The following is a 27452-nucleotide window of genomic DNA, read 5'->3' as shown; positions in this document are numbered from 1 at the left end:
AAAATATGCTTTTATTGTTGTTTGCAGTCCTGCCAATACCAGTAACCTGTTGCAGTTCTATCTTCTTAGAAAAACAAACAAACAACAACAACAACAAAAAACAAACAACAGATTTACTCCTCTGAATTCAACAGATATTTATATTGTCACAGGTTAGGATTTCATTTTCAGCAGGGAACAGCTGATATAATGCTTCTATTAAGACAATAAGGGTACATTTTCCACCTGTGTTGGTAGTTATACAATATTTTAACATATTCTTAGTAGAAAAGCACTTCTTGTAGAATCCATCTTAGTAGAAAATTCACTTCTTGTGAATCCATCAGAAAATTATATGTGATTTTTAAGTTGGGATTTGAAGGATTCCAGTGAATTTTTGAATTTCTTAAATAAGCTTGGTTTCAATCACTTTTAGCTTCCCTAGCTCTAACATTGTTTGGTAACTTTCTGTATTTGATTTATATATACAGATATGTTATTTAGAATTCACGTAGAAAGACCCGTATGCATTGTAACCAGTGCAGGTGTGTACAGAATGCACTGGACCTGCTTAATCTTGAAGTGGAAAAGACATGAGCAATACAGTAAGGTCTTAGTTTGAAAAGGCATAGACTCTTGTAGAAAATAATGTGAATAAAGCTATTGTTGTGTTCTACACAGCCATCTGCAACTGTAAACCTGTAAGAATTTTAAAACTTGAAAGCTTGAATAAAAGAAATACCAGACACAATATCATAAACTTTTGAAAATTCTTGTTTCTTCCAGTTCACCAAAATAATCTTTCCTTTCTAGTACTGGAGTCCCAGCAGTGACAATCTTTCCCTGAATGCTGCTATGCACTTAAGATAAACATTCATGCATAAATGTCTGTTTGAGAAGAGTGGATGTTAGCTACCTAAATTTTCTCTGCATAATTATTATTAAGAAAACCTCGGGGGAAGGAAATAAAAGAACTACCATTATAAGCTTGATAGTAGTTTACATGATACATAGTCCAGCTGACATAGCAAAGTAAAGTGTACAACTATGGCATGTTGATAGGACAGCCTGCATTCAGGGTGGTTCCCTTCGTGTTCTGATCAAATATAAAAAAAAAGAAAAAAAGTAGAAATAGAGTTATTCATACTCTTCGGAAAAAATGATGCTTAAAAATATTTGACATAAACTTAAAATTTACATTTTAGTAAAAATATACAAATACAATATAATTTCAAACAACTATGTAATTAGTAAATTACATTGATAGTCAATGCAATCAAGAAAACTCATAGGATACATGTTACGACATCCTTGATTCTCCACAGAGCTTCCTCTTATTCATTTGCATGTTAATTATATGTTTAGCAGGCTCTTACTTTACAGGTACATAACAGCAATGACTTAAATTATAAAAGAATCAAACTGGAAATATCCTTTATATCCTTTTTTTTCCCTGTTGAAATACAAATTAGTTAGCTTTTAGTCTTATATGTGTTTGAAGTGTTTTAAGATATCTATTGTGTATTAATTAATATTTATTAATTGGGTGGGTTCTTCAAATTCTTTCACGTTTTCCTTTATAACTTGGAAATCAGAATGTTGCTGAGCTTGACAGAAATCTGTTCAGTAGCTTTTGGGTTTGGGGTTTATTTGACATAGTTCATATATTTTCTACATTTCAGTATAATTTTAATACCGATATATGTCACAGATACATTTGAAGCAAGTACGTTTTCCTTTCCTAAATATGCTGACATTGAGAAAAGTTTACTCTGTTTGCTACAGCTGCAGGTAGTACAAAAGGCACCTGAAAGACATATTCTGAAAGAGAAATAACTTGTGCTGCATGTTAGTCATTTAGGTTGACAATGCCAGCTGAGTAGAGAAAGAAATTATTCAAGCAAAACTTTTACACTGGAGAAAAAAAAAATCATTTTCTTAAAGATTTTTTTAAGGACCAGATATTATGTCAGAACAGCTTCACATGACAAAGTGTGAAGAAACAGAGAAGAAGTTGTCAGTGTTGTGAAAAGAAAGCAAATGACGCCTCAGAGTTAAATTAAGTGAATTTTTGACTTCCACCTGATTTTCCAAATTTCTGTGAACCCCGACTCTTCTTCTGGTTGTGTAAGCTATTGAGGTGTGTCAGCTTTCATATCTGGTTTTATCGCGGAGCTGTTACAGAGCAGAGGCATCTAGCATTGTCTCAGTTTTGCCAATGGCAACATGTCCTAATGCAGAAGATTGCAACTGTTTATACAGATCAGTATGATTTTTCACATCATGGTTGTATCCACTTCCACACCTAATTTTGTATAAAATTAACTTTTAAGTCTCATTCCTGCTTTGTTTTTTTCTTCAGTAAACTTGGTTTTCAGGTGATAGCCATTAGGCATGCACCATCTATGTGTTACACTTAAATCGTGAAAGGTCTGGATAAAAAAAATTGTGCTTAAGATGTTGTAATAAACTTCAGGAAGGTATTTTTCAGTTTGGTTATTAGTTGTATCAAAACATTGTTGTGTTACAGTTTGCTTGGTCTGGGATGTTCAGTCTAGCAAGACAATGAGAATTTCTGAATTCTCCAGAATCAAATGAGATTTTGTTGCTGAAATTGAATTGCTTTTGAACCCCAGACTCAACTTACCTCCTTTCCCCAGTATTCTCTGCCATATTTATCCTCCATTTTCTCAAGCTGTTTACTGACCAAAGTAAAACCAAACACGTCAAATACTTAAAATCTGTGATCTCAGCAGGTTACTGTGTGTTACAAGCTGCATAAATCAGTGTTTGTGTGTAGAATGTACCTTGAAGAATACATTAATAAGCACTTACTAAATACTTTCCCAGCAATATTCTGAATAGAATCAAGTAATTTTGGTCTTGATTATGTTTTTTGTGGTGGTTTTTAATCCATAGGTGTGCAGTGTTTTGTCACTGAATTGTTGAAGGTTTTGGAAGTGATCAACTGATTTTCAGTTATCTATTATACCTCAAAAGTTTACTAATTAAAAAAAAAAAAAAAAAAAAAGAAAAAAGAAAAAAGAAAAAAGACAAAAGAAAAAAGAAAAAAGGAAAAAGAAAAAGGAAAAAAGAAAAAAGGAAAAAGAAAAAAGAAAAAAGCTTATTCCATTTCCTCATTTCCTTGTGGTAGTCTGAAAAATGGCGTTTCCAGCAGTGCTATTCTGGTTGCCATAAAAACCTTGTTTGATTTATGATAAATGTTAATTGCCTTCATATAGCTTCCAGCCTGTCCAAGCGCTCTAGGACAATAAATGCCACACTTTTTCAAGCACATGATGTTCAGAATATTATCTGTTAAAGCCACTGTGGATTAAATGAAGCAGATAATATGTGATGAAATGTTTATTCTCACAAGACAAGTATGCATTGCTACATCGCTAGATGTTATGCCCGAAGGAAGAGAATTCTTTTGCAATTGCATGGCTCTAATGCACTGCTTTGTTTCTTTACATTGCATGTACATTACTTTTTTACTGGTGAAGTGAGAAGACAAACTTTTAGTTGGAGAAGAAATACATATTTTTAGGGCAAAAAATTACTGTAACCTGAGGTGAAGTAAACTGGAAAAGCATTAAATTCAAATGAAGAAGGTACTTCTAAAAGCAACAGCAGTGCCCCTTAAACAGCAAATTTATATTACCAGAGTATTTTCTCACACAGTACAGAGGACTGAGGATCTTTTGCTGCATTTGACCAAATACATCCATATCCTCTCAGAACTGTGAAAACTCACAGTATGTTGCTTTCATGTCCTCTTTTTTTTTTTTTTTTTCTTTAGACATTTTTCCTCAAGGGACATGGCTTCAAGTGAATCCATCACTGAAGAGTATCAGCAGTGACACCTCCACTGCTGCATTACATGGTGAAAGATTACAGGCTGTGATCATTGCAGTTTCCACACAGCGTCGTTACTGACCTTCCCCAACCTCAGGTAAGCTCAGAGACACCATTTAACCTCATAGTTCCCTATGAATTTTACTTCAAATATTTTAATTAACTTTGTTCTAAGGAAGGCACAGAATTTCTGTATCTACATCTGTATCTTGTATCTGCATCTGTATCTACATCCCCGTCTCTATCTCTCCCCTCATCTAATATAATATAATATAATATAATATAATATAATATAATATAATATAATATAATATAATATAATATAATATAATATAATATAATATAATCTCTATCTATCTATCTATATCTTTCTCTAATCTACATGTATATATACCTGTAACTATAGCATCACTATATCTATTTTTTAACTCCATCATATTTCTTTCTCTCTGTCTCATCTGATAGATAGATAGATAGATAGATAGATAGATAGATAGATAGATAGATAGATAAAATCTATATCTATACATCCCTGTCTAGCTTTTAACATATTTTATTTTTAATTCCTGGGCAATGCACATAAATTAAATATACTGGTGCCAGTGAAATGCACAGTGAAATAGACAGTCAATGCAAAACAGGCAAGTCAGTTTGGCACGTATCTGTATGAGAGATTACAGCAAAAGTATGATTATTTCTAGCCAAGAGATCAAGATTTTCCCCCTTTTTGATCTTTGTTATTACTTCAAAACTGGTACATTAAAAGGAAATTGTGGGATTTAGATTGCTGGATCGTGTAGATGGTATTTCACCACTGCTGTTATCAAACAAGAAACGCTGAAAACTGAGGCCTACATTTAAAAAATACTGAACATAAATAGAAGCAACAACACACACACGTAGAACAAAGGTAAATAAACTGGTGTTCTATATGTGCATATACAGAAGTTCAGTTGAAATGTACCTTGGTTTTTGCCCAGACAATAAGTAATTCCTATTTTTTGTATTTACTTTTTAATAAATTTCCTGTTCTCCTTTTCTTCCCGAGGGTAAGCCCCCCAAAACAACAACAACCACCCAAACCTTAAAGACTGTGATACGTTTCACTTTGCTATTGTCATGAAAAAAATTATTGAGAAGGTTCTTTTTCTAACCACTTGAAAGGCTTGTTGACATGATTAACCATTTCTCTTTAAAAAAAAAAAAAAAAGTAGAGGGGAATTAAATCCCATTCTGAAGCATTTATGGTTTACAAATTCGTTTATGTATGCTCGTGTTTTGTGTTCACATTTTTATCACATAGTTGTGATACCTTTGCTCACTACACTCAGTTTTTCTCCATATTCCCTTCACCTTCATAGACTGATGTGTTCATACTGGTATTATTAGTTCCTATAATAAGCTAATTACAGTGATACAAGCCTGTCCATGATATTTTATTTTAGTGTATGTTCTCACTTTATGCAAATGTGTTCAAGATTTTTTACAAAAACAGAGGAAGTGTTGGATCTTTGTTTTGTTTGTTTGTTTTTTCATTTGTTTTCAGAAGCATTTTACCACAAGGTAACTTTCCTTCTGTGTGAGTTTAACACTGCAATCAAGCTGTGTTCAGGGATGCAAAGTATAATGGAAGAGCTTATAATGACAGATCTATGCCAGTCTATGCCACAGTCATTGCAGGTTATTCTTAACTACCTTGTCCATATTTAGCATATTTACCAATACTCAGCAGTATTTTTTTGGCAAGCAAAGTGAAATCTATCCCTCACCTTCTCTTTCAAAAGGGCAGGCAGAATGTAATTTGACTTTATCTTTCATAAGAATGTAATGTCATTACAGTTATTTAAACAGATATGTAACAGCTGTTGTGTTCTGCTTTTTCTCTACCACAGTGTAATTCTTTCTTTCTGTACAAAAAACATACATTTCATGGTGAGGCTTAGTAGTCTGCCTCTTTTTCACTTTTTTTTTTTTTTCAGTGAAAATGTGTTTGGTAAAAGAGTAAGTTATCATTTTCAAATAAAGAAGGTATATCATGTAGCTCAAAATGCAGCTGTTTGTGTAGTGCACTGCCCTCTCAATAGGCATTAATGACAGAGGAGAACCCCTGCCAGGTTTTGACTGATGTGCTTCAGCAATTTTCCTGTAAGATTTGCTGTGTAAGATTTTCCAGCGTTGACATCCTGGTGTTCAAGGTTTTGGTCAATTGAAATTTCTATATGAAGTCAATTCAATTCTCAGATGTAGTCAGTAGTTTCAGAGAGTATACTGCTGTTTTTGAGCTTTGGGGACTATTCCTCTCATGTCTTATTATACAGCAAGTATATTTCCCTATAAATGGGGGATTAGACTGGATAATCTTTCGAGGTCCCTTCCAATCCTTAACATTCTGTGATTCTGTGATTCTGTGAAATCAAGATTTCTCTTTATTTCTTGACAAACGCATGGTGCTATAACTAAAATGTGTTAGTTATTAAGTATGACCAAAAGTATTTTCATAGGATTTTCTGTGTCTGTGTGTGTGTGTGTATTTTTGAAATGTCTGCATAATAAGTTACATTTGATTCATGCTTTTTGCTTTCTGGTTTCTAATCAAGTTATATCAAAAACCTAATTTCCTGAACTCAGCTTTAATCATGGTGTGGCAGACATGCTTGAAGATAACCTCACATTTGGTGTTTGAATGCCTCCTAACATGTAGACTAAAAGGCAAAACAGTTTCCCATTTTTAATGTTATATCAAAAGATAGAGCATGAATCAGTGTCCATAGAAGCTAAATCTGTGATCTAACTCTTTAGTAAGGCTTCTGATTGGCCTTATTGGCTTATCTTCTTAGTAACAGGAGAAACTGGGGGTATAAAATTTGTTACAATATTTAATTTTAAGTTGGTTTTGAGACTCTAATATTCTGGTGGGGCTTTCTTTGTTGTGTTTTTGTTTGTTTTTTAGTTTGTTTGTTTGTTTTTTTTGTTCCCACATGAGAACAAGAACAAAGTATGTTTTTAATTTCTGATGAAAGAATAATGAGGGAGAAAGGTATTCTGGTCTCACTGATAGCTTGGTCCTTACGGCACCAATCTGGATTCGAGTTTCTATCTCGGCCCAGGCAGCACAAGAATTCCTTTGCCCCATCCACTGGACCACAGGCTCTCCTAGTCTGCTTACCTACCAGAAAAGTTTTTCATCCCAAGCTTAACAGAACTAATGTGAAGTCTTGGCAAAATATACCTACTTTGATGAGGAGCACAACCAGCTCTTGTGAAAAGTTCCCAGTAGAAGTAGCCATACTGCTTCTTAGAGCAAATTATTTCCATTACTTTGTGCACTTGGGTTTAAGAGACCGACTTTAAGGTTTTTAAAAGTTAATGACCTAAGAGAAGCACAAGAAGTCTAGAATTTAGGTAGCTCTTGAAGGAATTTGTAGATGTGGATAGAAAGCATTTGGAAACCAAAGTCACCAACTTTGTAACAGAATTTATGCAGAATTTTAGATAAACAAGTTAGTTTCTCTCTAACTCTTAATTCATCATCTGTAATATTTGTGAAATTCTGTTTCTCTGAATTTATATATTGTGTCATTAAAAATATAAGTGACTGTGAAGTGCTTCAGCACTATGGGAAGGAAGTTCACTAAAGTCTGACAGTGGAATGTACGGCTTGTATTTGACCTGACTAACAATGAAGCTCTTATTGTGCTAGCTAGCCAGAAGTGTTTTCATTCAAATGACTTATCTTTGGAAATTAACGTTCTGTTCCTTAAAAAATATTTTTTGCTTTTCATGTTAATAAAAGCTGGTGATTGTACCCTATTTTAAATTGGAATTATGTGATGTTGTGCTGGTTGGTTTGATTGAAAGTGAGTTGATTTTTCTCATAAAGTTAGAAATCTTTCTTTTTCATAACCTTTGAAAAAAAAAAGACCTGGGGGTCCTGGTGGACACCAATTTGACCATGAGCCAGCAATGTGCCATTTCTGCAAAGACAGTTAAGAGTATGCAGAGCTGCTTTAGGAGGGATGTTGACAGGAGATCAAGGAAAGATATCGTTCCCCTCTAGTCAGAGCTGGTGAGGCCACCCCTGGAGCACTTTGTCCAGTTCTGACCTCCTCACCACAGAAGAGACATGGACATACTGGAGAGAGTCCAGTGAAGGGCCATGAGGATGATGATGGAAGTAGAGCATCTTTTCTATGCGGAAATCCTGAGAGAGCTCCAAGGTTCAGCCTTGAGAAGAACAGGCTTGGGAAGAATGTTGTTTATGTGTATGAATACCTGAAGTGAGGGTTCAAAGAAGAAGCAGATGGATTGTTTCCAGCGGTGCCCAGTAACAGGACAAGAGACAATGGTCTCAAACTGAAACTCAGGAAGTTCCTCCCAAGCATCAGGAAACAATTTTACTGTGAGGATGAGAGAGTATTGGCACAGCTTAGCCAGAGAAGTCATGGAGTCTTTATCCTTGGAGGTACTCAAAAGCTATCTGGAAGCAGTCCTTGGCCACTAGCTCTAAGTGAACATGCATGAACAGGGTGGTTGGACCAAATGACCTCCAGAGATGCCTTCCAACATAAACCGTTCTGAGATTCTGTGTTTTTCTGACTCTGTGACTTCATGCAGATGACTATCAGCCTCGTAGCAGCTGGGAATTTTTTTCCTTGCAGCCTATGTGTAGCCATTTATCTCTTTCTGTGCTAGCATGAGTATTTCTTTCTAAATAGCTATCATCCCTCTGGACATCAGTCTTCTCCCTTGTCACTCCCCACCTTTTATTAGTAGAAAAGTGACACCTTTAACACAGAGTTGTTTCTGTTGTCTTGGAAAGCATGGATTTTTCCTAGCTTTCTTTCAAATTAAGTTTTGTTTAATTTGTAATTAGATCTTTTTCCATACTTTCTCACATATACCATATCTGTTTTTTAAAATATGTGTGAAGAGTATTCAATATGAGATGTCAGCAAGTTTTTGGATAATAACATCTTATAATACACCCTTTCTTTAAAAACTGACTACTAAATTCTATATTTTCCTAATTTTAAGGTATATCATGTTATTAACTTGTTCATGTTGTGATGAGTTATGACACCGAAAGCCTTTTCAATTATTCATGTTTGTGAAACACACATTTTATTACAGTAAGATTTCTTACAAATTCCTGTGAGTGTGTTCTGTATTGTGTAGAACATATTTAATTCTATCTTATTCCCACACCCATCCCCAAGGCCAACACAGTCCTGTACTCAAGACAATTAATTTATTTCTTTGTCTGTATTTCAGCATCACCCTGATCCTTTTCTTTACTGAGGATCCTTTATGTCATCAGAAAATTTAATCAACATGCACCTCTTTTACCAAAAGGGTTCTGATGAAATTAAGCAACACTGATTCCAAAGCAGACCCTGAGGAGCTCAGCTAATGACTCTGCTCCACTATTCTCACTGCACTTGAAGGTGTGAATTTTATGCTCTCTCCTTTTGTGCAGATTCCTAGTGACTCTGTAGTTCCTTAACTAATGTCTTCTAAAACTTTCTTCAATATGTTTCACTGAAGATATTAAAAATGCATCATTGCCTGGACTTCTTAAACATATGCAGGTGCTAGATGTCTAAGACTTTAAAAAAAAGTGAATGTAGTTGGGTGTGTGACAAGTCTGTCTAAGCAGGCAGAATAATAGGGACATGCTAGCCACTTTTTGGAACAAATAGGTACTTTGAGTTTCTCAAAGAACAGCCTCAACCTCACCTGCAAAGTAATTAGCCTGAGAATCAATTTCTCAGTGGAGGTAGTGCTTTCTCATTCAGTGACCCAACAGAAACAGGGAAAAAAAAGGAAAATCAGCCATTGCTAAGTGAGGAAGTGAAAATTTTCAGAGTTTTACAAACAGAAAAAGTGAAAGTGTAAATGGTGGTAGTTGGGAGCTAATTATTCCCAGTAGCACTTTATGTACATGCATGCATGGAAAGAGACTGGAAATAAAAGATACACTTGTTTCATTTTGGCACTTAAGTAAAGGTGTAAGTAAAAATATCCCAAATAGAATATAAAACACAGTTTAGGACTCTTGTCTTCAAGGAATACAATTTAACCTTGGATTTTTATAGAACAAAAATATATGGTTGATTTCGTTTGTATCAGTTGCATTTTATCTCTGTTATTCCCTACCTCTGTGCCCAAGAAAAAAGAGTTTCTTCACTCTTTTGAAATAATTTGGTCTTGTGGATGCTGATATACCAGGAGAATGTATATAGTGTGTGAATCAGTTCATGACATGTAAATAATCATTTACATGTTCACTAAAACTCTTGGAGAAATCCCAGATGTGACAGAGGGACTCACATAGGAGTTCAGTGTCAAGATGTAACCATATATATTCTTCTAACTGAAGGCCTGCCAAAAATAGATGTTTCTAAAGAATTTCCTTGCTAAACTGTATGATAGCCCCTATGGTTGAGTGATGCCTTGATTTTGCATGGCATGAGGGCAAAAGATGGACACACAACTCATTTCAGCAGAGGAATATGAGTACCCACTGAATGCCAGTGACAGGGGACTGCTGTGCAACTGTGAAGATAAAATAATTTCAGATGAAAGACTAAAAGGAAAGCCATTAATTTATCCAAAAGAGGAAAATCAGACTAAAAAGTTAGGAATTATATTTTTACGAAGTATTTACATTAAGAAAGTTGTCCATATTGAAAACTATGCCACCAAAAGTTAATAGACACCTAGATGGATTTTAGAGTGGGCAGTCTTCCTGTCTGGGTACTTGAATTGCCTGGTGGTGTGACTTCCATGTTGAGAAATGCTACTAGTTTGGCAAGTCTTTTCATTGCACATTTTTGAGAGAGGGAGGTGGTGGGAGAGAACAAAATCCAATCTGGAAGAACCACCCATGCAATAGTAAGAAACTCATCTACTTTGTGGGAAGCTCTGACACCATTGTTTTCTCTGACTCACTAGAAACAGCTTAATCACAGAATTAGAGAGAACTCTCTTTTTCTCTCCTTCCTTCTTTTTTTTTTTTCCTTTTAATTTTACAAAATTCATCAAAATAGTTATGTTACATGGGAGAGAGAGGAGGAGATAATTAATTAAAGACAGAAAATGGTCTTCCACATTATCAGGTGAATGGCCAAACCTGGAAGGATCCTGAGAAAATTTTAGCAAACTTGTGTTTACTGTTATCTCTCTTGAGATATGTTTTGTTTACATTTTTTCTTTTACTATTAATGTTATACTGAACTATTATATAGCATTGGTGGTTGTCACATGCCACACACTTTCCTTTTCATATTACAAAGAACAAAGTACTTAAAAACTTCTGGGTGCATGTCATGAAGGCACCCCGAGGTTAGTTTAAGGGACAACAGGGTCCAAAACAACTTTTATTAAACCGGTGAGAAACAGGGTTTTAACATTACAAAAGTGACTTGAATACAGGTTCAGATATCAGTTGAGGAAAATTATTGAGAGGCAGCAGCTAATACAACAGGAGTTCCACAGTGTGCACAGACATGGCTTCACCAAAACAATACCGGAGTCATCCCTGAGTCTCGAAAGAGTGCACACTTGCCTGAACATGGTGTGGGATTATTTTATAGAGATACATGTACTCATATTGAGTACGAAAAGTGTACACTCACGATTCTGTGAGTGTATATTTATAATATACTCCCAATCCTGCGAGGGGAAATACATGTGCAAATATGCATGGAATATTCCATGCGCTTATGTGGAAGCATGGGAGGAAAATGCACTTGTGATTGTGCAAGGAAATAATTTATACACGTGCTCGTATTGAGTGCGTGTGCAAATGTGCACGGAAAGTATAAATACACGTGCATATGTGCACGGAAAGTAGATACACTCACAATCCTGTGAGGGCTAATTTTACTCACACAAGGCAAGTGGAGTCTCCATCCTGGGGGTCTCTCGGCGGCAGCACCTGGTTCGTGCTCCAAGAAATCCACGACAAAGGGTGGAGTCTCGGCGAGAGTCCCATTTTTTATAGCCTGATCAGATCTGACTGTAGGCATTCCAGAAGCTTTTCTGCAACCCCACACTGGTGTGGGATGCTCCTGAAGCTTCCAAACATCCCCCACACTGGCTGCGGCTCCCAGCAGCTCCCTGGCACCTCAGCACTCCCTTCTCCTTTCTCTTAATGACCCTGGCCAGGGGGCTCCTGAGGCCAAACAAAAGAAGCTGTTAGCCTCAAGCAGCAGAGAGAGATGTGTCTGCTCCTTCCGTGATGAAGGAGGGAGGGGGAGAGAGGGGGGTTTGCATTCTGCCACAGTGCGCTCTTTCATTCTTTTGTATAACAGTTGGGAAGATGTGAATGTCTGTGGTAGCATTTGATGTGTTGTCTGGAATGTTAAGCATATAACCTAGGTAGAAGCAGCCATAAGGATATGTGACATATTGACATTGTACAGTGCATCTCTAAGACTATTTTTCTCCCCGTTATCTTGATATTTTCACCGACACTTTTCTCTAAAATAACTTAGCAAGGTATTTTTTTGCTTGTTTGCTGAAGCAAATATTTTTCCATTGTGCTGTTTTCAGATGCAAAGTGCTTTATCATGGCAAAGGATATTTGAAACCTGACATTACAGGTAGAGAGAAAGAACAATGGGAGGTTAATGACTTCTGTTTCAAAGGTGGTGGTAATCACAGAAGTCAAGGTGAGAGGTTATTTCATTTTTTCTAAAGTAATATAGGTGCATATCAGAGGAATATGGAGTCAGATGGTAACAAAAAAATGTCCTATTATTCTTTGAAAAAAATTGTTGAACTGTGCTGTCTTTCTGATATGACAAATCTATGCAGATGCTCTGTGTCTTGTTTAAGGGCAAACCTTAACACAGGGTGTCCTGTCCCAACAGATTGGATGAGGGATGAGTTAACTCTGAACGTGACACGTGCCCTGACTCAACAGATGAGATCAGGTGTGAGTTAACTCTGGGTAATCCTGCGCAGCAATGTGAACTGAATGACAGACAATCACTCCGGGGGTCCAATTATGAATTTACTAAAAGCACGTGGTGGTATACAAATTACAACAATCAGTGACTTGGCAAAAGTATGTTATAGTACCACAAAACTTATCAATACGTTGACAGCAAAAATCCTTCTAAAAGCAGTGGATTGTCAACAATTAGTAACTGTAATGCAAAACTTAACTAGACTTTAGCAGCAGAACTTACAATGGTATTACTTTATATGTTTAAGAAAAAGGAAGAGACAGAGAGAAGAGGAAAACTAAGATATCAGAAAGAGAAAGGGAGAGGGAGAGAGAGACAGAGAGGGAGAGTAAGATATCACCACTCCACAGGTACATCAGTCCCACGACGACCTCTGGAGGGGGGACACGTTGAAGATTTACATGCCACCAACCTGCATCATACATAAGGTTGTTTTATAACACAGTTCATTTACATGTGAGATAGGAGAAGGCGGTTCATCTCCTCCCTCTGCTCGCTCTTCATGCTAATTCGGAAGACTCTTCTGGAAATGTGTCTGGGGTCTTGGAACCAGGGAAAAGTTCATCGTATTGACCAGAAGTGAGTTGTCTTGCCTGTCAGGGGTATCTGTTGGTTCCTGGTTTCTCCTGGTAGCTGGTTGTCCTACAGATGGTTTATCTCTCATCCCAATTAGACCATGAGGTCTCTCACAGCAACCCTGTTAATTGCCCTTATCTTCCAAGGTGTTTGCCTTCATGACCATAAAACTTTGGGAAAGATAAGATGAGGTGTCATCCATCTCTTCCTCCCAAAGTAACAAAAACCAGATGTTTAAGGCATAACAAGGTCTTTGTTTTGCTAAGCATGGGAGGAGTGCTTCAAGGCTGTCACACAGGGATTGAAAAATTGTCTGTTTTTTCTTTCAAGAATTTTGAAGAGCAGCAAAGGGATGAAGAATGCAGAAAGAAAAAGAAGACAACGTAGCAACAACAAAAATAAAAAAAGAAAAAAGAAAAAAATAATCATCTAGTTTCCATATTTGGCTAAATGTCAAGTCACTGAAAATTTAGTACAGTAATTTTAGGCCATCACCGGAGAGTGAGATGCACAACAGAACAAACCTAGCCTTCTAGATAATATGACATTTTCTTTCACTGAATGAACACACACACACACACAAATCTACCTCAACATTTATAGGTTTAATATAAAATCATGGGTGTTTTATTATTCTACAGAACCATATCACCGTGATTATACATACATCTGTCATTTCAAAAAGGTTACGGCTCCAATATTTTTTAAATGACTGCCTTAAATTTGGGATTTTAATAGCAAAATACTCACACAAACTGTACCCTCAGAATTTGGTTATGAATTGAGGACAACAGTTTTGGATTAGTTTTAACTTTGGTTGACATAATTTTTTCCATGCTTAGTCAAGTCAGAAGAACATAATCCTTAGATTGAGAAGAGACTAAAGAAAATCAAACCGATTAAAAATGCCATATAGAGACATCATTAGATACAAAATTAGATTTATCTGAGATCATATCAAAAAGCTTCATGGGTATTTCTTCACCAGAGAAAACTACATGCTGAACTACAATACCCTGATTAGAATACAAGAGGTTGTGTTAGTCTATCTCTATTGATTCTCAGTGGCCTCATGTATTTCACCAATATTGTTCAGAATAAGCATCTGGATTGCTGTGTATGTGAATGCAGAAGCCACTTACCTAGGACCAACAGCACAACGGTGTTTTTTGTCTAACATGTTCTCATTAAAACTAATGACTGAACTCTTCAAAGACTAAGATCCTACATCTAGACACTCCAAATTCTAAATATGTGGTCAGACTTTTGTGCATGTGCTCCACATATAAAAATAACTTTCAGGACTGAAGTACTTAATTTTGCTTATTTTAATTTTGTTTGTTTGTTTGTTTTGTTTGTTTTGTTTTTGTTTGGTTGGTTTTTTTTCCCTTTTATATCATAGAGAAAAAAACATCCAAAACTAAACAGATCGAGAAAATACACATTTGGTCAAACAAATGGTTTGAAAACCTTCTTTGCTGGAGACAGCAGCATGATTTTCCCAAGTAGACCTTTATGGATCTGTGGGTTTTTTTTGTATTCATACAGAACAGTATCTGTGGCAGTTGCACATCCCCCTGAGATCTGAAGCCTTCAATGGGGCAGTTGATGGCTCTTTTAGCACCTTTAGTGGCCCACTGTGCCTGTCCTTATGTATACATCTAAGGTGGTACCAAGGTGCTGACAGTCACATCCTCCCCTGCCCCGGGACAGGGTGACTTCACCTCCACCCAGCTGGTGGGGCAGAAGGGGTGGGACCCTCGGTCATTTGACAGGGTCATTAGCAGAGGAGATGCCCAGAGTAGCTGCAAAGCTTCTGGACCATGTTGTAATGCCCACAGCCAGATCTGACCAGACTATAAAACGGAGTTCATACCGAAGACCCCCTTGGGAGTGGTCTTCTTGTGAGCAGTGGGTCTGTGAACTGGAGCCCTCCCCTTAGATGGGGATGCCATCTAAGGAGACTTCCCAGGATTGAGAACGCCTCACCTCGTCGTTTGTGTGAGTGGTTATTTACTGGATGTATCCTTGAATACCTCCTTGCCTAACCCAGGCAAGTGAGAGTCCTTGCCTAACCCGGGTGAGTGGTTATTTCTTGTAGGTTTTGTTTCTTGTGAGTATGTGCATAAACACTGTAGATCCTCATTATTTTTATATTGCTGTACCCCAATAATCTCCTCAACTGAAATCCGAACCTATATTTCATGTTAACTAATTGTATAAACCCTGTTTCTAGTTGGTTTATTGGCTGCACTCTTCTGGCTAGATTAAAGTCTGTTTTGGAACTTATTGTCCACCTAAAACTGACTTTGGGGTACCTTCATGACAGTAACTGACTGCAAATTTAAGAAACTGATTAATTTTGGAGCCTAGCTCATATGTGGCATTGTGTGTGTGGAATGGTAGTGCCAGAAAAGAAAAATAAAAAAATGACAAGACATGAAACAAGGTTGCATTCTGCACAGTTTTAAAGAGATTTTGAAGTATGAAGTTTCATGATGCCTTTCAGGCACCACATAGAGTTTAACCTTCCATTCTAGGACCAGGCCATCACTTTTATCTGTGTTGGCATATGTGTAGTCTTTACTTACAGATACTTACACATTTTTGTTTAGTGTCTGTATGGTAACTTTGATGCTCAGAAAATGAGGACCACAGGGGTCTGTCCTGGGGCCTGTCCTGTTTAGTCCTCTTTGTGGGAGACCTGAGATTGTGACCAAATGCAGTCTGTCAGCTTTTCAGGTGACATCAGGTCTGTGGGCTGGTTAAGTTGGGATTACAGACTGTTTCGGGGCACCTAAGCTGCGTAACGAGGAAGGCTTACTTTGACAGCAAAAGAGAACTGAATGCACTCTTTCTATTTTGGGGCTTCCTTTGCTGTTTTTAATATTCTTGTAGTCGCCTGTGCTGAACAGATGGCCTTTCTCATATGTGATTTGAGAGTGGCCTTTCAGTTCCATCAACTTTCATGTGTATTTCCTATTATATTTCTTTCTTTTTCAGCAACTGGTTCTTCTCCAAGCTGCATAGGTTTTGACTGTGAAGGGAAGTCATTAACAGCCAAAGACAGATGAGTTGTAGCTTCCTAGTTCTGGTGTATAGTGTTTTCTGGAACATGCATTTTCAGTGGACATCCTTGTTTTCTCTGCCCTGTAACAAAAAAAAAAAAGAACTTTACCGTATTAAGATTGATTTTTATTTATTATTTTTAAACAAAAAAATAAAGTGCTTTGTTGGACTTTAGTTCTTTATTGCAAAGGAAACAAAAGTTTGACAAAACTTCAATGTTTTGAACTTGTGAATGATCATATAAGGCAAGACAGAAGTTTGTCTGCTATTGTTTCTAATAGCAGCCAGTTGAAAAACCTTAGGAAAAGTGCAAGTATAAGGCTAATCTATATGATACTGTCTCAACTGTGAGAAACTTGGCATACTGATCCACTTTGATCCAAAAGCTATATCCACGTCTTTCTGTTTACCAATACCTTATGGTTTTGAGCATTAATTTGCCTAAAATTAGCCCCACCCACCATATCTTATGACTAAAAATATAACCAGTTTAAATGATGCCTTATGTGGAACATAACTTCTTTTTTTGTTTGGGGTAGTCTGAAAAAAAAAAAAAAGTCTTGCTGGGAACAGCAGGATTATTTAACATCTTATCTTCTTGTGTCTACCACTCAGGTAGTTTGAAGCTATCTGAAGGACTAAGCCCTAGTTCAGGTTCTTTTGTCTTTAACATGGTTCAAAACAGTTAGTCTGTATCTATAGAGGATTCTAACAGTTTTAAAGTACCAATCTTTCACTCGGTCTTGTTGAAATTCAAAAGCTTTGTATGGACCCACCTCTCAGGCTTGTCAAGGTCCATCTGGATGGTTTTCCTTACCTCTAGAGTGTTGACCAGACCGCACAGCTTGGTGTCATCAGCAAACTTGTGGAGAGGGCACTCAGTCCCACTGTCCATGATGCCGACATAGATGTTAAACAGCGCCAGTCCCAATACAAGCTCCTGAGGAATGCCACTAGTCACTGGTCTCTTGGACACTGAACCATTGACTGCCAGTCTTTGAGTATGACCATCCAGCCCATTCCTCATACATGAAGTGGTCCAATTTAGAGACAAGGATACTGTGTGGGACAGTGTCAAGTGCTTTGCATGAGTCCAGGTAGATGGTAATGATGTGTCTTAACAGACAGTAATGAGATATGTCAGCACTTCCTATCATGTATAGCTGTCTACATTGTATCATTTTCAGAAAACAATATCTAGCTTTAGAGTACTATACTCCCTCAGCATGTAAGAAAACTACTGTCAGTCTTTCTGGTTAGAAATAATATACTAAACCAATAGCAGTATTCATGTGTTTTTAGCCAGTGTTGAAACTGCATTTTCAGTTAAGAAGCTAAAAAAATATTTTTTTTCTTACAGTCTCCAAGTAAGAAAGTTGAGTGATAATCAATAAATTCATTTAGCTATGGAAGTTGACTACTAGGTGATCAAATCTGCTATGTTTTTAAGCAACAAAATTATGCCATGAGTGGAAAATCAGAAAGCACTTGTACCCTGGTTATAACGCAAAAGAAAACCTGCTTTGCACTTGGCTGTTTCTGTGCATGTTAAATATTCATGACCAGATTTATCCATTATAGAAATGCTCACTCATATTATGCCACATAATGTGTTTCTTCTCCTCTTGAAAGTAGTCATCATAACTTTGTATCTCATCCAATCGTGTATTAAACTTTCCCCCTCTCCACTTCCATATTTCATTTTGTTTGCTGAGTTTTATTTGAAAAAATAAATGTAGAACTGGTATCTTACAGTATTAATTATAACCTGTGCCATATAGTTATAGGTCCCTTACATTACACCTGTGTCGTTGTTTCAGCTGGGATAGAGTTAAAATTTCTTCCTAGTAGTTGGTACAGTGCTTTGTTTCAGATTTAGGATGAGAATAACATTGATAATGAACTGATTTTTCAGTTGTTGCCAAGCAATGTTTACACTAAATCAAGGACTTTTCACCTTCTCATACTGCTCTGCCTGCAATTAGCCTGGTATTGCCCAAGAAGCATGAAGTGTGCACAGCCAGGACAGCTGACCAGAACCGTTACTCCATACTGTATGATGTCGCGCTCAGTATAGAAACTTGGAGGAAGCTAACTGGAGATAGGATCACAGCTCAGTGGTGGTGAGATATTGCATTGTGGATCACTTGTTTGCAATAATGATAATGATAATAATGATAGTTATTATTATTATATCTTCTTCTATGTCTTATTAAACTGTCTTCATCTCAACCCACAATTTTTACTTTTTTCCTAAATCTCTTCCCCATCATCCTATGGGGAGGTGGGTGTGAGCAAATTTGATCTACCTGTCAGGCTAAACTACAACAATCTCATAGGACAAACAACTGTGTAATATATCACAGACTGGATCTTAAAATCTGCCTTTTCAAATGAAAATGAGCAATGTCTTCTGTATATCCCTCATGGCATTAATTACTTTGTAGATTATCTCCATTGTAAATTAGGTCCAAATTGGGACCTTGGGCTTTCTCTCTTGAGGGACCTTTTTGTCCACAGAGTTCACCACTTCTTTTCCATTCTCAAAAAATAAACCCCATGGTTTTTGGCTCTTTGTTCAGTGACAATACATCAGAAAACAGATGAGGAAACAAGAGTCTTGACTAAACTGGATTATTCCCCTTCCCTCCATTCTCAAAAACAAGGCTTCTGGTTACCACTCACTGGATATTTCTAAGCACTCTCTCAGTGACACAGAGGGAACAGAAAAACATTAACAAGTCTCACTTTAAAGATGGAAATGATATGTTTCTACAAGTTTCAGTTATTATAAAGAGTTTGAGAGCTGGCACTTCTGGAAACAGGTTTGAGTTTTAGCCTGGATTTGAATTGTAACCATTTGCACAGTATGCAAATTATGATTCAAATACAAGGTTCTGACTTAACTCAAATTCCATACACTCCAAGAAATCATCGATCACATCTGCTAGAAACCTTACCTTCCCATTACCTTAGAGTACTTGATTTGCAAGTAAATTATTTGTGCGGGTCATGTCATTTTGAACAAAAGGTACAAGCACTGGTCAATGAAAAATATTCAGAATGACAATGCCAAGCATTTCATTATGGGCAGAGGTAGTAAATAAAATATATGTTTTTTTCAAAGACTACAAAATGGAAAAAAAAGCCAATGTTTTTTGCTTGTGATGGTTTGTAACTTCTCTACCCGTGGCAGGTATTTTTTTTTTTATTTAACATTGGAAATATATTTTACTTCTCTAATTTATCCATAAAGATAGCTTTAATCAGATCCTTGACACAGATACCTAAGTATCCTGAACTCTGAAGGGTCTGCTTTTATAGCACAAATAAACACTTGTTACAAGAAACCATCTTTATAGTAAGGTTGTCCTTGCTTTATGGTAAAAGTTTTGCTGTTACTGTCAAGTCACTATGAATAGCTAATCTAATAGAATGATCCAGAAGATGGATGGGCTAGAATAACTTCTTTCATTGCAACAATATTTGAATGCTGCACTTAATTAATCTGGGACTGAGAAAATTGGTGATGTCATGTATATGTGTATGTCTATTTACTTGTTTGCATATGCCTGAGTTATAGGCATTTATGTGCTTTCAAAGGGATTACGGAAGAGACATTTTAGAAAGCACAAATGTGTATGATACACTTGATAATTTACTTATTTTAAGGAAAAAGGAGTTTCTCTAAATAAGCTTTAATAACATGTTAGTGCAGATAGTTTAGGTATTGTTTCTAATGGTGGTGGTTTTGGGAATAGAATAGAATTTGAAAAGAATGAAATGGAATGGAATGGAATGGAATGGAATGGAATGGAATGGAATGGAATGGAATGGAATGGAATGGAATGGAATGGAATGGAACGGAACAGAACAGCACAGAACAGAACAGAACAGAACAGAATTCAATTCTCGGATCATTTTGGTAAAAAAAGATCTTTAAGATCATTGAGTGCAACTGTTAACCTAACACTGCCAAGTCCAAGTTTGATACGGAATTCTTGAGAGGTGCCCAGCAGAAAAGCAGTGCTTCTTCATGAGGACCTAAGGAACAAAAATATTTTCTTCTCTTTGAAGTTTTCTGTTGCAAAATAGGAACATGAGCTTTCTTGGATCATCAAGCACAAGTCTCTGCAGTACTTAGCCTCCTTCTATCATGTGTACATACCTACATGAAAACCAGCTTGTCCCACCCCAACAGATGGGATGAGGGATGAGTTAACTCTGAACATGACACGTGTCCTGACTCAACAAATGAGGTCAGGTGTGAATTAACTCTGGATATTTCTGTGAGGTGATGTGAAGTGAATGACAGACAGTCACTCCAAGGGCCCAATTCAATTATGAGTTTACTAAAAGCACTTGGTGGACTACAAATTACAGTGATCAGTGAGTTGGCAAAAGTATGTGATAATATCACAAAATGTATCAATACATTGACAGCAAAAAGTCCTTCTAAAAAATGATGGATTCATAATGATTAGTAACTATAATGCAAAACTTAACTAGATTTTAGCAGCAGAACTTACAATGATATTAGCTTTATATGTTCAAGAAAAACAAAAAAAAAAAAAAAAGAGAGAAAGAAGGAAAACTAAGATACCAGAGAGAGAAAAAAAGAGAGAGAGTAAGATATCGCACCTCCACAGGTCAGTCGATCCCACAATGTCCTCTGCAGGGAGGAGTGCATTGAAGATTTGCGTGCTACCACCTCATATCATGCGTGATGTTTCATAACACAGTTCATTTACATGTGAAATAGGAGAGGGTGGTTCGTCTCCTCCCTCTGTTTGCTCTTCATGCTAATTAGGAAGACTTTTCTGGAAAAGGGTCTGGGGTCTTCATGGCGAAAAGTTCATGGTACTGACCAGAAGTTAGTTGTTTTGCCGATCAAGAGGAGCTGTTGGTTTGTGGTTTCTTCTGACAGTTTCTTGTTTGACAGATGGTTCATCTCCACCACCCCAATTAGGCCATGAGGTTTTTCACAGCAACACTTTGATTTGCTTTATCTTCTGCCTCCATGGTCATCTATCTTTTCCTCCCAAAGTAACAAAAACCAGACGTTTAAGGCATAACATAGCCCTTTGTTCTGCTAAGGTTGTGGGGAGTGCTTCAAGGTTGTCACACAGCTCCAACCCTGCTCATACCTGTCGTTAGACTAAGTTAGATTACACACCACATGGAGAAGTCTGGAGCATGGTTTGTTGCTAAGTTTGTCCACTACAACAGTATGCTTTAGGGTAGTACTCAGATATATGTATGAAGAGGTATCTTGCTTCAAGTTTCCTTCTCTTATACCTAAATGGATGTTTACTGGAATCCAACCCATTTTAATGATCAGACTGTTAGTGTAAATGATTTTACACTGATATTAGAATTTATTTTTTTTTTTAAAAGGTTCTTTTTGTCACAAAGAACAATAACTTTTCAATTTAAATGGTCAACTGTTTCACAACTGAAATAGTTTCTTTGGTGTCTTTTCACGAATGAGGAGTCCACAATCTGGTCCTTTTGGCTGGCTGAATAGGTGAATGGAGATTTTATTATTCCAAAGAACAGCAGTCCAGTTGCATCCTTAAAAATTACAATGAGTAGGTCCTTGTGCTGTAATCCCCATAGTCTACTTCTCTATCGCTTGAGATGCTCTAGCCTGCTGAAGACAGGACAGTCTGAAGGCAAGGGAAACAGGGAAACAGGGGGATTACGGACGAGAGGATAATATATTTATATTTATATCTTATTTTCAGAAGTATATCATTTTCTTCTGGTAGAAATGGTTTTATCTCGTGATAGAAAATTATTTAAATTACGATTGTACGCTGAATGAGTGTGTATATATGACAGAAATTCTGCCAGTATTATTCAGATTGTAAAAGTATACAGCATTTTTCATTCACGGATTTCAGAAAATCTTACCAAACAAGTTATTGTCACGGGAAATTTAGCAAATTTTCTTAAGGTCATGGGAGAGATTACAGACAGAGTGAATGACTGAAGCAAGCATCTTGTCTTGTGCCTCATTTAACTGCTTATACAATTTCAATTATAGAAGTGCCAAATTGGGCCTTGCTGCAACTGTGATGACTAGGGAAAAGCTGGGTTGCTTACTGAACTTCTTTAACCGACTTAACGCCATTATTTTTTTCCATTACTATATGTAACTCTGTCTGCTGATGTTTCCGGGTTACCTTGAGTGGCATAAGGAGTTTCAAATCACTGAGAACAGTTCCTGTGTGACCGAGTATCTACTCAGAGGTGATAGAGGTGCAAAAACCTCTGTATAGTATTGACTCGTTTTGCCAGAGAGGCAGAGGATTGTAAATGAAGAAATTATGAAGAGGCTGAGCCCCCTGGGGTGGATTCACACTCAGTGACTAGCAAAAATTGCCAAAGTAAGACATTTGCATGTGAACCAGTGGGGGGAAAAAAAAAAAAAAAAAAAAAAGACAAAAAGGAGAAGTTTGTCTTGTATCCCAAGCCTGAAAACAGAGCTGAGATATACTTTAGTCATTACCTCAACTCTAAAACAAGGTGTGAAGATTTCTTCACGTAATTGTAATTGTCTCTGTTTAACCTGAGCAATCAAACCCAAGATAACTGTCTGCACAATCCCCCTCCCCCAGAAATTAGGGAGAAAATCGAAGAATCCAAATGGAAAGGAGAAACTCATGGATTGAGACAAACGCAGTTTAATAAAATAACAAATAATATTAATATAATAATATACTATTACTAATATATATACAATGGAAATACAATATAATATATAATTACTCGGCAGATGTCCTCAGAAACTGCTTCCACACCGAGCAACCTGTCTTAGGAAGCAGTACCCTGGTACTGAACAGCCAGTCCTGCAGAGAGAGGAAAAGGCAGAAAGCCCCAGGGGACACTGCAAAACAGAGGCATGGCAAAAGTTCAAAATAAAAGAGCTCTGGAATAGAAATCAGCCGAAACAGAGGAAAATCAGAATGAGGCTCCAAAGCCAGGAAACCCAACTCTGACTAAATATGAAGCATGCTGCTAATAGCATGGAATATTCTCACTGATCAGCCCGGATGACAGTGAAGGTCAGCCCCATCCATTCTTTCCTTCCTATTTGCCTCACACCTGCAGATAGAGAGCTCAGAAAGACCTTGACTCTCAGACAATAACAAAGATTCTCTTTGTTCCAACTCAAAACCGCTCAAAGGTTACTTGAAGAAAAACATTAATTCTGTCCCAGGGTGTTATTTTCTGGTTCTCACACTAAATCCAAACAGCAGCTGCTAAAAAAATTTCTAAATCCATGAATAAAATTAACTCCCTTTTAGTCAAACCAGCACTGTAATCACATAGCATTATACTTGATGAATACCCTCACCTACTGCTGTAGTAATCTAGATCCCAGGAAGGGCAAACTGCTTGTCTGCTACCAATTTATAAAGTGATAATGTGTGTAGTTGCGAGAGCAAAAACTCATGGACTCCACACAATCCAATATGAATTCAAGCGAAGCCATTTATTACAGAGACAAGCCTCCTTATATATGCAGTTATTTCCTGATCACACATCCATGCTCCAAGCATGCATTAGCTGATTGGATATTGTCCATGTTCACGGGCTGTCCACGTGGCCGAGTCTCACTGCTAATAGGTCCGTTGGTTTACACCACATTGGGGCCTTGTTATTTTGGATAGTAGTTATAAAAGATTTGGCTGCTTTGTTGGTTTCAGACACCTCTGCTATAACTTGATATGCAAGGTCTGTTGACTGCCTCAGGATTTCAGAAACTAATAGCACCTGTAATTGTGGTGTGTCAATTAGCGTCTGTTCCAAGAGCTGGGATACATGCCCCTTTCAACGAGTCCCCATCGTTCTGTCCTAAATGATCTATAGCTGTTACATTGCATAGGTCTAATTTTGCTTGAGTCTTTCATAGTTTTTATCTGATCGCAGGGCAACATGTACACATACTCTTTTTCCTCTTAATGTTTGAAGAAAATGCTGCAAACCCCTATCCTCATCCGAGTAATCAGATAACGCAGACTTGAACGGTGCTGGAGAATCATTAGTAACAGGGGGGTTCAAAACAGTGCACATTCTCACCAATACTTTTTAGCATCATAATTATTCATATTATCCGAGTCCCCAGGAGCACCCCCTTTCCCGTCATGATCATCACGACTGCATTGCCAACTGTTGGATTCACTCACTATTAGCTGATCTGATCTTTCACACAGTTCTGTTGTCCAGTTCTTATCCAGTGACTCCTTCTGTTCTCTCGTGGAAGCTGAAGGGTTAAAAGGCGGTAAAGGCACATACAAATTGGTAAAAGGACTGAGAGTACACTTGTTTATGACTTTAGCGTTCTCAGCTTTCACAGGTTCTTTGGGCAAGTTGTCTGACTAGAATCCTCTGGAGTTGCTATTCTCACTAGTGTTGGGCAACGGTACAGGAGGCCACCCGCTTGACATTTTTCCTCCCCCGACTCTGGGCTGCTGAACTATCAGGGGTGTTGAAAGCACAGCAGGGGATGGAATAGGGAGGGTATCAAAGACACAAACCGGGTAAACTTCACAGCAGCTTTCAGGATACCTATCAGGCTGCAACGCTGCAAAAATTCCGGCAGCAGCAGATCGTTCAGCCTTAAGATCATTTAAGATAGTGATTATAAGCTTCCATGTAGTTACTGAAGATTTAGCTTCTTTATCTCCATTGCTGACTTTATCCCATGATTTCTGCCCTATACTGTCCCAAAGTTCAAGTTTAAGTTTTGATTCATTAATGCTCATAACAGTCTTTTCAGGTTTTAATTGCTTCACTGTAGTAATTATCAGTTTCCAGGTGGTTACAAGGCTGAGAATATATTTTTCACTGTGACTGATTGTCATGGAGGCACTTCGAGGCTAATTTAAGGGACAACAGGGTCCAAAACAACTTTTTATTAAACCAGTGAGAAACAGGGTTTTAGCACTCCGAAAGTGACTTAAATATAGGTTCGGGTATCAGTTGAGGAAAATTATTAAGGGGCAGCAACTGGTACAACAGGCAGTCCACAGAGTGCATGCATGTGGCTTCACCCAAAACAATGCCGGAACCACGCCCGAGTCCCAGAGGAGTACACACTTGCCTGAACACGGTGTGGGATTATTCTTAAAGAGATAAAGGTAAAGCGTACGCTCGCGATTCCGTGAGGGCGAATCTATAATACACTTGCAATTCTGCGAGAGTTAATTTACTTACACGTGCGAATGTGCACGAAATACTACACGTGCTTATGTGGAAGCACGGGAGGAAAATACACTCGCGATTGTGTGAGGATAAATTTATAATACACTCACAATTGTGTGAGGAAATAAAGTTACACTCGCGATTGTGCGAGGAAATAAAGTACACGTGCAAATGTACACGGAATATAAAGTTACAGTGGTGATTGTGCAAGGAAATAATTTAAAGTACGCGTGCAAATGTGCACGGAATATAAAGTTACACTCACGATTGTGCGAGGAAATAATTTTATACGTGCATGTATTAAGCACGGGAAGTTACACGTGCATATGTGCACGGAAAGGATAAATATACTCGCAATCCTGCGAGGGGTTTTACTCACACCCGTGTTGGCAAGGCAAGCGGGGTCTCTATCCCAGGGAGGGGGGGTCTCGGCGGCAGCATCTTCAACTCGTAGCCCCGAGAGACCGGCGACAATGGGCCCAGTCTCAACGAGAGAGTCCCGTTTTTATACTGGCTGATCAGACCTGACTGTAGGCATTCTAGAAGCTTCTCTGCACCCCCACAGCGTGTGTGGGGTGCCCCTGAAGCCTCCAAACATCCCCCACACTGGTCACAGGTGCCCAGCGGCTCACTGACGCCTCAGCACTCCCTTCTCCTAATGGCCCTGGTCAGGGTGCTCTGGGTCAAACAAAAGAAGCTGTTTAGCCTCAAGTAGCAGAGAGAGGGAGATGTGCCTACTCCCTCCATACTGAAGGAGGAGGGGGGAGAGAGGGGGGTTTGCATTCTGCCACACTGATTGTCTTCAACAACACCGTTCCCACTTTTTCCCAAGTCTCTATTTGAAAAGTTCCTAACAGGGCGGCAGGAAACCCATTGCTTCTGCACCAAATTAATAGTCTTTTGAGGTTACTCTCCTCATACTTCACCCCTCTCTTAGAGAGAATATGCAGGAGGAGCCACAGTATTTCTTCTTCTTCTTTAAAAATATCCTACCCCGTCTCCTCTTGCCCCCAGCTGCTCACCTCTTTGGGTGTCCATTGCAACAATATCGGATCCTTTATTCTTCCTCTGTCACTTCTGTAGCGAACAATCAGGAGTCACGCAGCCTGCAGACTGTGTCCCAGTCATGGTCCAGCCGAGCCATTCCAGCTGGGGCTCGTTCCCCACAGCAGTCGTCCCCCTTCTGTAAATTCTCCTTACGGATCACATCAGAATCACCACTTACGAGGGCGAAAACTCATGGACTCCACACAATCCAATATGAATTCAAGCGAAGCCATTTATTACAGAGACAAGCCTCCTTATATATGCAGTTATCACGCATCCACGCTCCAAGCATGCATTAGCTGATTGGATATTGTCCATGTTCACGGGTTGTCCACGCGACCGAGTCTCACTGCTAATAGGTCCATTGATTTACACCACATTGGGGCCTTGTTATTTTGGAGTTGCTTCTCTCCCACGGCAGGTCCTGTTCCCAGCCTTGAAATTCCTGGCTGGTTCAGTAACAAATCTCCATCTAACAGCAACCCCTCCACAACTCAGCCTCAAGAAAATCCCTCAAATCTCCCACTTGTAGTCACCTCTCATTAAGACTTACGTTCTACATAGCACTGCAGTTTGTCTGGTAAAGTTCATGGCAGTTCTGCTCTTGTCCTTCTATCATGGATTTTTATGATATGAAAAAGAAATTGAATAATGCATGCATTGCACTGTAGGCAAAGGTATTTCTTACTGCATATCTCAAAGACTGAGATGTAGAATTAGCTATATGTGTAATTC

The 27452-nt window shown here is 38.0% G+C and overlaps 1 long non-coding RNA gene across 1 annotated transcript; it reads right to left on the bottom strand.

Annotated features, from left to right (window-relative positions):
* Window positions 1–21018: 21018 nt before the first annotated feature.
* On the bottom strand, window positions 21019–26926 carry LOC139826467 (uncharacterized). The gene is made up of 4 exons (XR_011736546.1): window positions 26693–26926; window positions 24653–24729; window positions 23232–23311; window positions 21019–22126 (listed from the first exon to the last, which is right to left on the bottom strand). It is a non-coding gene; the product is annotated as an uncharacterized lncRNA (long non-coding RNA).
* Between the last annotated feature and the right edge of the window lie 526 nt (window positions 26927–27452).

The sequence above is a fragment of the Patagioenas fasciata genome, chromosome Z (assembly GCF_037038585.1).
Source record: "Patagioenas fasciata isolate bPatFas1 chromosome Z, bPatFas1.hap1, whole genome shotgun sequence".
NCBI classification, from domain to species: Eukaryota; Metazoa; Chordata; class Aves; order Columbiformes; family Columbidae; genus Patagioenas; species Patagioenas fasciata.
The sequence above is the reverse complement of the archived record's forward strand: the minus strand, read 5'-3'. Positions and strand labels throughout refer to the sequence as shown.